Source organism: Cervus canadensis, chromosome 29 (assembly GCF_019320065.1).
Source record: "Cervus canadensis isolate Bull #8, Minnesota chromosome 29, ASM1932006v1, whole genome shotgun sequence".
NCBI classification, from domain to species: domain Eukaryota; kingdom Metazoa; phylum Chordata; class Mammalia; order Artiodactyla; family Cervidae; genus Cervus; species Cervus canadensis.
Window position 1 is genome coordinate 28,963,477 of NC_057414.1, and position 14,854 is coordinate 28,978,330.

Sequence of the window (14,854 nt, forward strand, 5' to 3'; positions counted from 1 at the left end):
AAAAAAACCACCCTTGAGCCGCAGATACTGTGAACAGTTTCTAGAGAAGACCACACTCTCTCACACTCCTGTGCCTTCTCATTTACTGTCTCATCTACCTGAAGTAGTTTCTCAGCCTTCAACCTCTACCATGCTAACCCTTACTTATTCTTAAATATTCAGGTCTACCTTCAGCTTCTTCAGGAAATCATTTCTTATTGCCCCGGTCTCAGCAAGATTTCTGTCCTACACATTCTCATTGCACCTGGCATGTCTCTCTCATAGACTTATCTAACACCGTCAAATTGATGCCACTAGCCATGTGTGGATATTTAAATTTACAATGTAAACTGTCATTGCTACTGTGGGAAACAGTATGGTGGTTCCTCAAGAAATTAAAAATAGAGCTACCATATGATCCAGCAATCCCACTTCTGGGTTCATATCTCAAGGATACAAAGTTATTACCTCAAAGAGAAAGCTGTACTTCCAGTTCCTTGCAGCATCACTCACAACAGTCAAGATTTGGAAACAATCTAAGTGTTATTCAAAAGATGAATTATATATTTGATACATATGAATATTGTTCAGCCTTATAAAAGAAGAAAATCTTGTCATTTTCAACAACATGAATGAACCATATGAATGGACATTATAAATAAGTGACATAAGCCAGACTGAGAAAGACAAACATAGTATCCCTTGTATGTGAAATCTTAAAAAAAAAAAAAAGAAAGTCAAATTCAAAGAAACAGAGAGTAGAAAAGTAATTGCTAGGGACAGGGGTTTGGGGAAAAAATAGAGAAGATGGTAAAACATTACAAACATTTAGTTATATGATGATTAATGTCTGAGGACCTAATGTATAACTTGGTGACTATAGTTGATAGTCCTGTATGTATAACTAAAATTTGCTAAGAGAGTAGAATGTCAATATTCTCATAAAAAAATTAAAGTATGTGAGGTGATGTGGTAATTAACTCAATGGGTTGAATCCTTTCACCATATATATATATATATATACACATATATACATATATATATACACATAGATACACACACACACATATATATGTCAAATCATCACATTCTACACTTTAAATGTCTTACAGTTTTATTTTTCAATTATACTGGGTTGGCCAAAAAGTTCCGTCAGGTTTGTAACATCTTACAGAAAAACCCAGAGGGACTTTTTGGCCAACTCAATAACTCAGTAAAGCTGAAAAATAAATTTACAATAATTAAAGTTAAATAAAAATACATTTTCTCAGTCACACTAGAGCCACTTTAAATACTTAATAGCATGGGTGATTAGGGGTCACCATGCTGAACATCACCATTGCAAAACCTTTTCACAATTACAGAAAATTGTACTGGACAATGCTGTTACCTTACTCTTTGGTTTTGAACATCTTGGGGTCATATGTTCCACAGTGCTTTGAGCAATGCTCAATAGATTGGTTTGCTGGGAAAAAAAATAGTGAATGTTATGATCTGAGTTTCATATCTGTTCTGTTCTTTCAGATAAGCAATCAAAATATATTTTTTAATTTAACAAAACACATTTTGAACAAAGGGGCCTCCGAAGAGGGAGGAGGAAAAGAAGGGCAGTGCTCCTGGTCTGTCTCTTGTCTTAAGCTCTGGGAAGGGTCAGGCTTCCATCATGTCCCACTGATAGGAAGGAAGGCAAATATAAGTTTAGAGTCTCATTCTGGGAAACTGTCCATTTGACAATTTTTTCTGGGTTGGGTGTGAAAAATGATAGCAGGTATAAATATTGCTCACAGAAACAGGTTATATCGTTTCTCTAGCAAATAAAGTCCACTAGACCATGTCACTTTTGATTTTTAGACAATATTAGTGGTAGCTTTAATGTTTAGTTTTAATTGCTATGGGGAGTGAATTTCAGCTTAAAGTGGTAAGAGGAGATATTAGGGTGATTTAAGTCACGTTTGATCCTTGGAAGAAAAGTTATGACCAAACTGGCCAGCATATTAAAAAGCAGACACGTTACTTTGCCAACAAAGGTCCATCTAGTCAAAGCTATGGTTTTTCCAGTAGTCATGTATGGATGTGAGAGTTGGACTATAAAGAAAGCTGAGCGCCAAAAAATTGGTGCTTTTGAACTGTGGTGTTGGAGAAGATTCTTGAGAGTCCCTGGGGCAGCAAGAGGATCCAACTAGTCCATCCTAAAGGAAATCAGTCCTGAATATTCATTGGAAGGACTGATGCTGAAGCTGAAATTCCAATACTTTGGCCACCTAATGCAAAGAATTGACTCATTGGAAAAGACCCTGATGCTGGGAAAGATTGAAGGCAGGAGGAAAGGGGGATGACAGAGGATGAGATGGTTGGATGGGTTCATTGACTCAATGGACATGAGTTTGAGTAAACTCTGGAAATTAGCGATGGAAAGGGAGGCCTGGCGTGCTGCAGTCTATAGGGTCGCAAACAGTCTGACACGATTTAGCCACTGAACTGAACTGAAGTCATTTGCCAGCCATTGACCGTGCGATTAGCCACTTTAAAGATGCTCCTTTCAGCATGGACTGTTTTCTAAGTTTATAAGATGATTAGAAGCAATGCCCAGATCCGGGAGGATCAGGTATAATGAGCAAGGAAAATATGTTCTCCTCCAAAAAAACAAATAAGACCCTGGGCCCTAAAACTTGTCAATAAAAAAGAGGCTGATGCTGAAAAGAAGGAAACAAGAAAGAATAAAAGGAAGTTGTTTTTGTTGTTGCTTCTGTTTGGTTTTCTGAATGCAACTGCACTGTATGGTCTCCTAATTCTACAGTTAGTTTGTGGCAAATATTCAATGATCCTGTTTCCATCCTTTTCAAAGTTGGATATGCTTATAAGCCGTATTGGTTCTCTCAAATCTCCATTGTAGGCAGGCCAGTGGTAATTGGTGCAGCTTCCAAATTTTGAAATAAGCCCAGGAATAACTCCTACATTTAAATGACCCATAATTACTAGCAGATTTAGGGCTTCCCTGGTGATTCAGCTGGCAAAGAATCTGCCTCCAATGTGGGAGGCCTGGGTTTGATCCCTGGGTCGGGAAGATTCCTCTGGATGAAGGAAACGGTTACCCACTCCAGTATTCTGGCCTGTATAATTTCATGGACTATTTAGTCCATGGGTCACCAAGAGTCAGACACAACTGTGTGACTTTCACTTTCAGTTAGCTGAATTTATGTGATTTAATACTTCAGATTTAGTTTAAGATTTAATAGTTGGTCTCCACTATCTTGGGACTTTCCAGATGATGCAGTGGTAAAGAATCCACCTGCCAATACAGGAGACACAGGATACACAGGTACAATCACCAGGTCAGGAAGATCCCCTGAGGAGGAAATGGCAATCCAGTCCAGTATTCTTGCCTGGAAAATTCCATGGACAGAGGAGCTAGGTGGGGCTACAATCCATGGGATCTTAAAGAGTCAGACATGACTGAGCACATACACACACACTCCACTATCTCTGTTCCTCCTCCATTGATTTTGGATGGCAATTTGCTTAGTTAAAAGAAAAAGATTGTATTGTGTTTATAGTTCTGGAAGTAACCATTTGACAATATGACCAAGCTTCTACTCATACCATAGTTGAGTTAACTTAAGGACGTCCAATCCTAGAAACTGGGAATTTTCTAATTTGAAAATTAACAATAACACAAGGGAAAAGAAAAACCATCCTTCACCCCCACCACCCCAAACAATTGTTGTTTGTGTCTATAATTTTCCAGTATCTGTCTACACATATACATATCTTATCAATTGTATTCACATACTACTTTGTATTTGTATTTTTTTCTCTCTTAAGATTACATTTCAAGCATTTAAAAACTTCAATTTTGGAAAAATGATAACTCTGATATCATTCTGCAGTTGTTGGAAGAGGCATTTACTGCCTCAGGAATCCCAACAAATCATTTCAGTCTCCTGTCAGTCTCCAATGACACCATTTAGGAAGAAGTGGAGGTAAGAAATAAAAAATAATGTAACCCTGTGAGGGAAGAAGACGCAGAGTTGCTGAATGCTGTTGTCTGACAAGACATCTCTAGAGAGACTAGGATGAAAACCGCACAAATTACTGAAAGCAATTTAAGGAACTGGAGACCCCTCAAGTGTGGAAAAGGAAGGTGTAAAGGATTGTGGTCTGGAGGAATCTGTTCTTTTTCACAAGAACATGTGGTAAAGATGGCTAGCTAAGTGAGTTTGTATATTTGCAAAAGAATGACTTCTTAATCTGAGAAAGAAGGGTCATGCCAGTCACACTGCAGGGGGTGGGACAGGGGTGAGTGCAGAGTTTGTCTTGCACAGTTGCAGGCTTTTGTGGCAGGGTCCTTCCATCCCTGCCTTTATCAGACATTGTCCTTGCCTTGACCTTGCAAAAAGGGTCTTTACATTATCTGCAGCTGTCTGAGCCATGCAGCTCCTGAAATACTGTGTCTTTGTAAAAAGGCGCTGCTGCCCGACATAGTAACATAGCAAGCACACATGTATTCTTTGTACGCAAGCAGTCTCCTATCAGTGCAAGGGGTACAAAGAAGACACATTTTCCACCTGTTTCTACTCTTCTGCCACACTTAGGTTTTTGTTTTTGTTTTTTTACTTAGGATGTGGCTCTTGAAAAGAGTGAGATTCAGGTTTACCATACAATTGGTTGATGGAGAGAAAGCACTCAGAATTTAACTCATCTTTTGCCTTGGTGACTTAGATCTCAGTATGTGTGTGTGTGCTAACTTGCTTCGGTCATGTCCAACTTTATCACTCTGTGGACTGTAGCCCACCAGGCTCCTCTGTCCATGGGATTCTCCAGGCAAGAATACTGGAGAAGGTTGCCATGCCCCCCTCCAGGGAATCTTCCTGACCCAGGGATCGAACCCACGTCTCTTATGTCTCCTGCATGAGCAGGCAAGTTCTTTACCACTAGCACTGCCTGGGAAGCCCAAACCTCAGTATACTTAAACTCAAGTTTTGTTCTTCTAATTAATGGGTTGGAGTGAGAGAGGAGAAATGAAAAGAGTGAGCCCCACCCTCTTCTCGATATCTTGTGTGTCCCTGGCACATCTGATTTGTTTATAGAAGGGTGTCGTCAATGCTGGTAAGAATTATCAGTGGCTTGAATCCTCAGAAAAGACCCGAGGGTGATTTTCTCATAATTTCAGCTCCGGGTTATGCCACATTCTCTTTGTGTGCCCTTGACATTTTTGGTTCTCAGTTTCCTTTTTTAAAATAAGAGGGATGGACTTTATAGATGTCATCAAGGTTCCTTCTACTTCTAACACTTTACAATTCTATGACTTATTTATGGTTGGCCCTGCACAGTGTAGATGATGACACAGGTAGAAGCTAATCAGAGGAGGGGGAAGAGGTAAAATTTATCAAGGGCTTCCAGTGTGCTGAGCATGGGGTTGAGCACTGCATCTATGTGATATTCTTTCATCCCCAGCTATGGGGTAAAAAAGTCCTACTCCCAATATAAGATGAAGAAAGGGGTCAGAGATAAATAAGTGGCTTTCAAGCCAGCGTGCTACATAATCAGAGGACCACAACTTTCTTTGACTCCCAAGTCCAGCCCCTTTCTAATTCTGCTTCATCACTACCCTCCTAGCCACAGTTATGCACAGGGCCTGGGCTGTCTCCCCTCTGGCCTGACCCTCTTATCTGAGGGTGTCACAAGAGGTCATGGAGAGGACTCGACCACCAATTAACCTGAGCTGGGCCCTGGCTATAGGAGGCTCCACACTCCTCCCTGTCCTTGGAAAGTCGAAGAACTCTCTGTTCATCATTCCCACAGTGGGAGACCATTGCAAGGATGCAGCCATAAGACAGCAAGGTGCTATGAAGATCATCTTGACTGACTACTCGACCGAACCCAGTTAAGGCCCCTTTATGACCTTTAAAAAATATATATTGGAGTATAACTGCTTTATCATGCTGTGTTATTTTCTGTTGTACAGCAAAGTGAATCAGCTACATGTATACATATATCCCCTCTGTTTTGGATTTTCTTCCCATCTAGGTCACCGCTTGAGTACAGTTCCCTGTGCTGTATAGTAGGTTCTCATTAGTTATCTATTTTATGCATAGCATCAATAGTGTATATATATCGATCACAGTGTCCCAATCCCTCCCACACCGCCCCTTAGTATCCATACGTTCGTTTTCTATGTCTGTATCTCTGTTTTTAGTTTGTAAATAAGATCATCTGTACCAATTTTTTCAGATTCCACATACAAACATTAGTATATGATACTGGTTTTTCTCTTTCTGACTTACTTCACTCTTTGAACTTTTAAGATTTCGCTGGGTGGGTGCAGAGATCTACTTGTCCTGTGGCTTCTCTGAGATAAACCATCCAGCAGTCCTGTCTCTTGTTAAAGCTCCACCTACCAGTCTGCAGTTCTCGCGAGAAGGAACTCTCAAACATGGCTACCGCCAGTGTCTGTGTTTCTGGAAGGAGCTGCAGGCGACCCCACACCACCTCTCCAGGAGCCTCTCCAAGACCCACGGGTAGGCCTGGCCCACGCTCTTACCAAATTACTGCTTCCATGTGAGACTTTGTTTGCGCCCTCTAAGAGTGAAGCCTCTGTTTTTTTTCAGTCCTGGGGGCTGGCTCCTGCAATAAAGGCCTGCTAGGCCTCAAAGCCAAATGCTCTGGGAGCTGATCTTACTGGTGCTGGACCTCCGGGCTGGGGAGCCTGATGGGAGGCTCTGAACTTTCACTCCTGTGGCAGACCTTCCGGAGGATGTAATTACCTTCCCGTTTGTAGGTCGCTCACCCGTTGGTGTGGGATTTGAGAATACTGGGTGTCTGTTCCTCCTACCCGTGTCTGCTTGTGGTTTCTTGTGGTTCCTGCCTTTGGTGGTCAGAGATCTTTTCTGGTGGGTTCCAGGTTTTGTTTTTTTGTTTGTTTTTTTTGATTGCTTTCTGTGGATAGTTGTGATTTCGGCGTGCCTGTGAAAGCAGGCAAACTCGGGGTTCCACTACTATGTTATCCTGAAAGTGAAAGTCACTCAGTCGTGTCTGACTCTTTGCGACCCCATGGACTATACAGTCCATGGAATTCTCTAGGCCAGAATACTGGAGTGGGTAGCCGTTCCCTTCTCCAGGGGATCTTTCCTACCCAGGGACTGAACCCAGGCCTCCCACGTTGCAAGCAGATTCTTTTACCAGTTGAGCCACCAGGGAAACCCCTATATTATCTTGGCCACTCCAAAAAAAAAAAAAACTTTTTGGCTTATTTTTCTTATTGTCTTCTATTTGTTTGCTTATTTGTTTTTTAATTCATGGCCTTATTTCCTGAAATTTTTATCTAGAAAATTCAAGAATATGTTTAAAAAATACAAAAAAAAATGAACCTAAAATCCCACTACCTGGAGATACACACTGGTAATACTTCAACCACAGTCTCTTCAGATATCTCTATATACTTTGAAATGTGAAGCACTTACTCACCTACACATGCATACTACTCACAACTGCATGTTAAGTGAGATAGTTCCTATTATATATTTGGAGTGAAGTCCCAGTGATGCTGAAAACGTAGGCAAACAAGTAGCATGTTAATTAATTTAACACATTAACAGGTGTTAAGCATATTGGCAAATTATCAGTTAGAAGACATGGTCCCCTCTCAGAGACCAGATCACCACTCTTGGATCAGGCATTCATTCTCCCAAACTCTGATTTTTCACAACCTGAATGACTCTCCACAACTTATATTTGGCTAAACAAAGCTGTTACTTCCTCCCTCCCAGAAGTGACCCTTGTCTACTTACTAATTAAGGAAGGGTTTAAAAGGACCAGCCTTCTTATTAAATACCTTAATTTGAGACAACTCTAAATGGCCTTCTCAGCTTCAGAGCTCTGCACAGGATCTGTTGAAACCCTTGTTGTGGCTCCATTAGAACTAAACCTCTCTCTGTCCCAAACCCCGTTTTCTTTACCCTGCCACTCATGTTGAAATCTATCCCATAATCCTGTATGCTAGTCTTCCTATAAGAATCTGCTTCCCAGGGAATTCTATTTCAATGATAACAAACTGTTCCTGCAAACCACTCTAAGAGAATACTCAACCCTTGGGGTCTGGGACCCAGGTGGGGTGAGTATAGGGATTCCTAAGTTATAAATGGCTTTCCTGGCGGCTAAGTTGTAAAGAATCCTCCTGCCAATGCAGGAGACATGGGTTGGATTCCTGGGTCGGGAAGCCTCCCTGGAGAAGTAAATGGTGACCCACTTCAGTATTCTTGCCTGGAAAATCCCATGGACAGAGGAGCCTGGCAGGCTGTAGTTTACAGGGTCACAAAGAATTGGACACAACTTAGAGACTGAACAAAAACAGCGACAGCAAACCAGGCTGCACCAGTGCCTCTTCACTGTCTCTCCTTGCTCTCCCTGTGTGGGGGCCACTTTCAGGTCTGCCCCCACCTCCGGAAACTGCCAAGGTTTTGAACCAACAGAGGCAGAAGGTGGAGAACAGAATACTGGTCATGGGAACAAGCTTTCGAATCAATATCTAGTTTGGAAAGAGATCAGAGGGACAACTTTGAATGATCTTTGTGCTTTAGTTTTATTAAATGGAAAGCATAAAAATGACATTGAAGGTAGTATTAATAGTGAGAATCTCATAATCCTGTCATCTGAAAGGAGCCATTTTAATTATTGCATGTTTTACACATACATACCTATTGCATATATTTACAGTTATAGTCTACATGTTGCCTTTGCTGTTAAAAGTTAATATTCTTTAATAAATGTTTTGAGGGGTGCTTTAGCTGTTGTCCTTTGTCACGTTCTACCTCTTATCTCCTCTGCCTAACATATGCAGAACATATGGCCAAGAATAAAATGGCTCGAAACCAAATGACGATTTTCTAATAAATTTCTATTTGGAATATGTCAAAATCTGAACATATTGATTCTATAAATTAAAACATATTCTGTGGAAATTAGATTTCTGTAATTAGATTATGCATACACACAAACACGCACACATCTTTTTCTTTTCAAATAAGGCATTTGTGGTTGATTCACTTTGCCAATAAGTGCACCTTTGAGTCATTGATCACACATGTTAGCATAATGTGACATCTAAAAATTTCATTAATTTGAAAAGAAATTGCTACATTTTAGCTCTGTTTGCCATATATAAAAGTACAGTATAATAAGAGGGAAGAGATAGGGAGTTTGAGATGGACATGTGCACACTGCTATATTTAAAATAAGTAACCAATAAAGTCCTACTCTATAGCACAGGGAACTCTGCTATGTGTTACATGGCAGCTTGGATAGGAGGGGAGTTTGGAGGAGAATGGAGACATGCACATGCATGACTGAGTTCCTTTGCTGCCCACCTGAAACTATTAATATCACAACATTGTTAATTGGCTATACTCTAATATAAAATAAAAACCTTTTTTAAAAAGTACATTATATACCCCCCCAAAATGTGGAAGGCAAAGGCCTCAGTTAGTCTCATTCTAATTAGAAGAAATGAGAATTATACAGGAGGAAACCCAGGCATCGTTATGGACTGTTACGAGTTTGTCATATTAATTTGATGGCAGTATTTTGTGTAGAATGAGAGGGATAAACATCACACACGGACCACTTTGATGTGTCTCATTGCCCTGACTGACCTAGGTCTGCAAGATAATCAGTTCTAAAAGCTTATAATCTGGGTACTCTCTCATTTATCCCCAGAGAATTAGCAGAATGAGGTGATCTGAGTGACACCGAGACTGTGTCTCGCCGCTGGCCATTAGGTTTGCTACCCCAGACACCCAGAAAGCTCAGACACTTAGAGTTTTGCCCTTGACTTTATTGACTAAGGTCCCTTGTTTTATAACTTATTTGTTGCAGATTGAACTTGCTTGCAGGCAGATTCTTTACCAACTGAGCTATGAGGGAAGCCCTCATTGTTCTGTTCGGAGAAGGCAATGGCAACCCTCTCCAGTACTCTTGCCTGGAAAATCCCATGGACGGAGGGGCCTGGTGGGCTGCAGTCCATGGGGTCGCTAAGAGTCGGACACGACTGAGCGACTTCACTTTCACTTTTCACTTTCATGCATTGGAGAAGGAAATGGCAACCCTACTCCAGTGTTCTTGCCTGGAGAATTCCAGGGACAGCGGAGCCTGGTGGGCTGCCGTCTATGGGGTTGCAGAGAGTCGGACACGACTGAAGCGACTTAGCAGCAGCAGCAGCATTGTTCTGTTAGAACATTTATAATCATACTTCTCTTTAACTAGGCAGTCTGATGACCACAAATGGTTTTTAGGATGTGGACAGTCACTGGAGAGCTGAAAAGGATGGACAAGGACCTTCAAGGACTGTACAGAACAGGAAAATCTGCTCAATATTATGGCAGCCCGGATGGGAGAGGAGTTTGGCGGAGAATGGATACATGTATATGTATGGCTGAGACCCTTGGATGTCTGCCTGAAAATATCATGACATTGTTAATCGGCTATACTCCAATATAAAATAAAAGTTAAAAAAAAAAAGATGGCAGACTGACAAGGTGAGTCTGCTCCGGAGCTATCTCTCTTCAGCCCCTGCGTGGGGCAGCTGATATGATCCCAGGTGCTCCTATTAACCTGTGTTCTCTGTGGGTGTGGAAATAGGGCTCTCCAGGCAGGCAGGAGTGTCTGCTGCCCACATGACCTAGGCCAGCCCTGCCTGATTTATCCAGGAAACAGCTGGCCCCCATTAGGGCACTGATCAGCATAAATAGGCCCTAATGAAGGTGAGCCCTTGACACCATAGCTGGTTAATTTCTGAGCACTGGCCAACACTTCACAGTGCTGAGCTGTGTGAGAAAGCTCTTCTTCCAGAAGCCACAGGCCCCAGAAGCTCTGACTGGATGGGTGACAGTTGGGTGGATAAACCCAATTGGCCTTGACTCCACTCCCTGTTCAGGACTGCTTTGTCCTGAGCTGCTAAATTTCTTCTCTCTCCTCTCCTAGGAGAGGATGATTAGCATCTGCCCACTTCCATTTCTAGCCCCTCAGACCCCAAATGGCACAGAAACAACGCCTCAAAAGTAATGACAAATGTAAGGGTGACCCACCCAGCCGGGGTATTGTGAGTGGGAAGCTTAGTATCTCAGACCCACGTTGTTGTTATTTAGTTACTAAGTTGTGTCTGACTCTTTGTGACCCCATGGACTGTAGCCCGCCAGGCTCCTCTGTCCATGGGATTCTCCAGGCAAGAATACTGGAGTGGGTTGCCATTTCCTCCTCCAGGGGATCTTCCCAACCCAGGAATCGAGCACACATCTCTTGCGTCTCCTGTATTGCAGGCAGATGCTTTACCACTAGTGCCATTTTCAAACTTGTGCGTGACAAATGAAACAAGACTGATCACAGTTCCCAATACCTAGTAAGCTCCCAATGAATATTCACTAAAAATGTATTAGTTAACATAATAATTTATAGAACTCAGCCTGTGAAGCGTGCCTAGTCTGTGTGATTTATAACTATGTATATTAATATTATCATGCATCCCGTGCTGTGATGATCAGGTTTTGATGAGCAGTGGACTGGGTGCTAAGCTTAGAGAATAGAGGTTTTTGGAGAAACCTGAGGGTCAGTAGACACAAGTGAGCACCAAGGTGGGCAAAAAGACCGTTGTCCACTAATCCAAATACACAAATCTTAGGAATACACACACTTAGCAGAGTATACAACAAAGGCTAGCATGTGAGGAAAAGAAGGACAAAAAGTACACTCTTAAACTGGCAAGAAAGCTGCCGGCACTTAGTGTAGTTTTGACTAAAAGCCAGAGGAGTTGTTCTTTGATTCCTAGTGAAAAATAGCATTTTACTTCCCAGATTCTAAAATGAAGTCTAAAGATGTGGGTTTGCAGGACAGGAAAATTGCTATAAGGCAGCTTAGATAGAAATTATCTAACTGTAAATAGCAGAAATATTTGAAGGAACTTTCAAGTATGTGATACAATAACGTTAACCATAGTTGTTATGTTGTACATTTCATTCCCAGAATTTAGTTAATGTATAACTTTAAGTTTGTACCCTCTGACCACTTTCACCACATCCCCCCATCCTTTATCCCTCATCTTGGGGCAATCACCAATCAGATATGTTTTCATGATTTCCTTAGATAAACGTGAGATCATAACGTATTTGTCTTTGTCTGACTTACTTCACTTAGCATAATGTCCTCAAGGTCCATCTGTATTGTTTGAAATGGCAGGATTTCTTTCTTTCTTACGGCTAAATAGTATTTGTGCATGTGAGTGTATATGTATCTCGCCTTTTCTTTTTACATTCATTCACAGATGGATACTTAGGTTGTTTTCCATGTCTTGCCTATTGCAAATAATGCTGCAATAAATATAGGAGTGTAGATATCTATTTGAGATAGTGATTTCATTTCCTTCAGATATATACTCAGAAGTGGAATTGCTGGGTCATAGTTGCTAAAGGAGTAGATCTTAAAAATTCCCATCACAAGAAAAAAATTGTAACTATGTGAAGTTATGGATGTTGACTAGACATCGTGGTGATCACATTACAATATGTACCTGTATCAAAGCATCGAAGCTTTAAGTTGTATATTGTTTAGTGACTCAATTGTGTCTGACTCTTTTGCGACTCCATGAACTGTACCCCAACAGGCTCCTCTGTCCATGGGATTTCCCAGGCAAGAATACTGGAGTGGGTTGCCATTTTGTTCTCCAGGAGATCTTCCCAACCCAGGAATCAAACCTGTGTCTCCTTCATTGGCAGGTGGGTTCTTTACCACTGAGCCTCCGTGGACGACTTTATGTTGTATACCTTAAACTTAAGTTTAATGTTGTGTGTCCATTATGTCTCAGTAAAACTGGGAAAAATAATTGGAAGGAAGTAGAAACATAGAATGTCTGGGAATGTTTGGTATTGTTGCCATCTGTGATCTCTCCCATATGTCTGATGCTTTTCAGACTGTGAAACAGTATACCCACATTATTTATTTAATATTAGTGGTATGATAGATCGATTGACATTTTTATTCTCCTTTCTTGAAGATAAGGGAACTGAGGTCCAGGCTGACTATATGATTTACCCAAGGTCACACAGAAGAAAAAGAATAGCAGCAGGGATGAAATCCAGGCCTCTTGAGTGTAACATCCAGACTTATTCTATTAAAATATATTTTTTAAAAATCTGCTTGTTAAACCTATATTTCTGACATTTATATTTTGGAATCTCAACTATACACATTTTGGAATCCCTGAAATTCTCCATTTTGGTATAAGTCAATAATGAACTTGAGCAGAGAAAATGAGACTCATGACCTTAATTGGCTCCACACAGTAGATATGACAGTAAAAGGAAGTAAACTGTAAGAAAAATAATACTGACTCTTAGTGTGATTAATACTCAATTTTAACATATCATACTGTGGTATAACCACAAATCACTTGACAATCAGGCTAAAAGCACAATTTGAGCTGAAAAAAAAGGGAGGAGGAGAGAGAAGGAGCATCATTACCTATTTTTTTTCCTAGTTATGTTTGGACTTAAAATAGAAAGCATTTGAAAGACCATATGGTTAGCAGATGCTGTTAAAGGGGTGTTGAAGATTCACTGGTGGGATCAGGAATGAGGGTCAATGGAATAAATGTCTTCATCACTGAAGGCGCCTCTGCCGCTGGCACTCCGGCACTGATGGGACCTACCGAGGGAATCCTTGCAGGGAGAGAAGGCCTGCTCTCTCCTCTGATGGGTCCTAATATACTTAAGGCCCTCTGATGACACTATATCTCATCTGGAAAAAATAAACACATGAAGTCTGCTATGCATAAAGAACCCAAACGCACTGGCAATACTTACTGATCCCCTGGAAATAAGTACTGATTTCATAAATCATAGAGTATTCCCATAGGAAGCGAGGTTTATTCAAAATCCTTATTTCATAGATCAGTTTACTAAAAGTTAAAGAGGTTACTTGCCTCACCAAAGGTCACTTAGTTAGATAACGGGAACTCCAGGACTGAGTCTAAGACGCCGTCCACCCCAAGATGCTGCACTCGCTTCCTTGCTCAAAGGATAATACTGGGTATACACTATGTATCCGTCATTGCTTCCTCTGGGTTGGGAGTTCAATTCAATGGACTTGTTTAGAGTTTCTGCATTTTACCAAGCACTGTGCTGGGCATAAAGACACATGACACAGAATGCACACTCGAAGAGCTTACACATCAAGGAGAGATGGATCGACCTCTATCTGACGCCCACTACAGTGGTTTCAGCTCCCAACTGTATACCAGTACTTGATATTCGTGATATTCACTGGTCATCACAAGCTCACACTTCATCTTTTCAGTTTTTTTATTCTTTGCATCCCTTTCATCTTTGTTCCATCACCACATGGCTTAATGATGCATTGGGCTGGCCAAAAAATTTGTCCAAGTTTTTCTATAACATCCTACTGAAAACCGAAATGGACATTTTGGCCAGCATAATATTCCCTTCCACATGTCTCTCTCTCATTTCGTGATGAGGTTGTTCCTCCAGAAAATCTTCTATGCTTTACCCCATACCCGGCTATGTTTCCTTCCACTGAGGTTACACAATACCTGTCTATATCATGTTTATGTCATTTATAATTTTATATTCTGTTAACCATCATGGATGTATACCTTATCTCCTTCACTTAACGCTTTAGATCCTTGGAGCAAAAATGTAAGTCTGATTTACCTCCCTATTCTTACATCCCTAGAAGAGTCATCACACAGAGTAAAGTCTCAACACGTAATCGTATAAATGAATACAGAGATTGCATAATTTATTTAATTTAATTCAGCACTCATGCTTTGAATATTTACTCTAAGCCTGCTGTGGTGAGTAAATATTAGTTTTTT

The 14,854-nt window shown here is 40.9% G+C and overlaps 1 long non-coding RNA gene across 1 annotated transcript in view; it reads left to right on the forward strand.

The window, feature by feature from the left end:
* LOC122431189 overlaps window positions 1-10,512 on the forward strand; it is a 17,559-nt gene extending 7,047 nt beyond the window's left edge. Inside the window, exons 2-3 of the long non-coding RNA XR_006266461.1 lie at window positions 6,368-6,497; window positions 10,266-10,512. This is a non-coding gene — a long non-coding RNA (uncharacterized LOC122431189). The remainder of the gene's footprint in view (window positions 1-6,367; window positions 6,498-10,265) is intronic.
* Window positions 10,513-14,854: the final 4,342 nt, after the last annotated feature.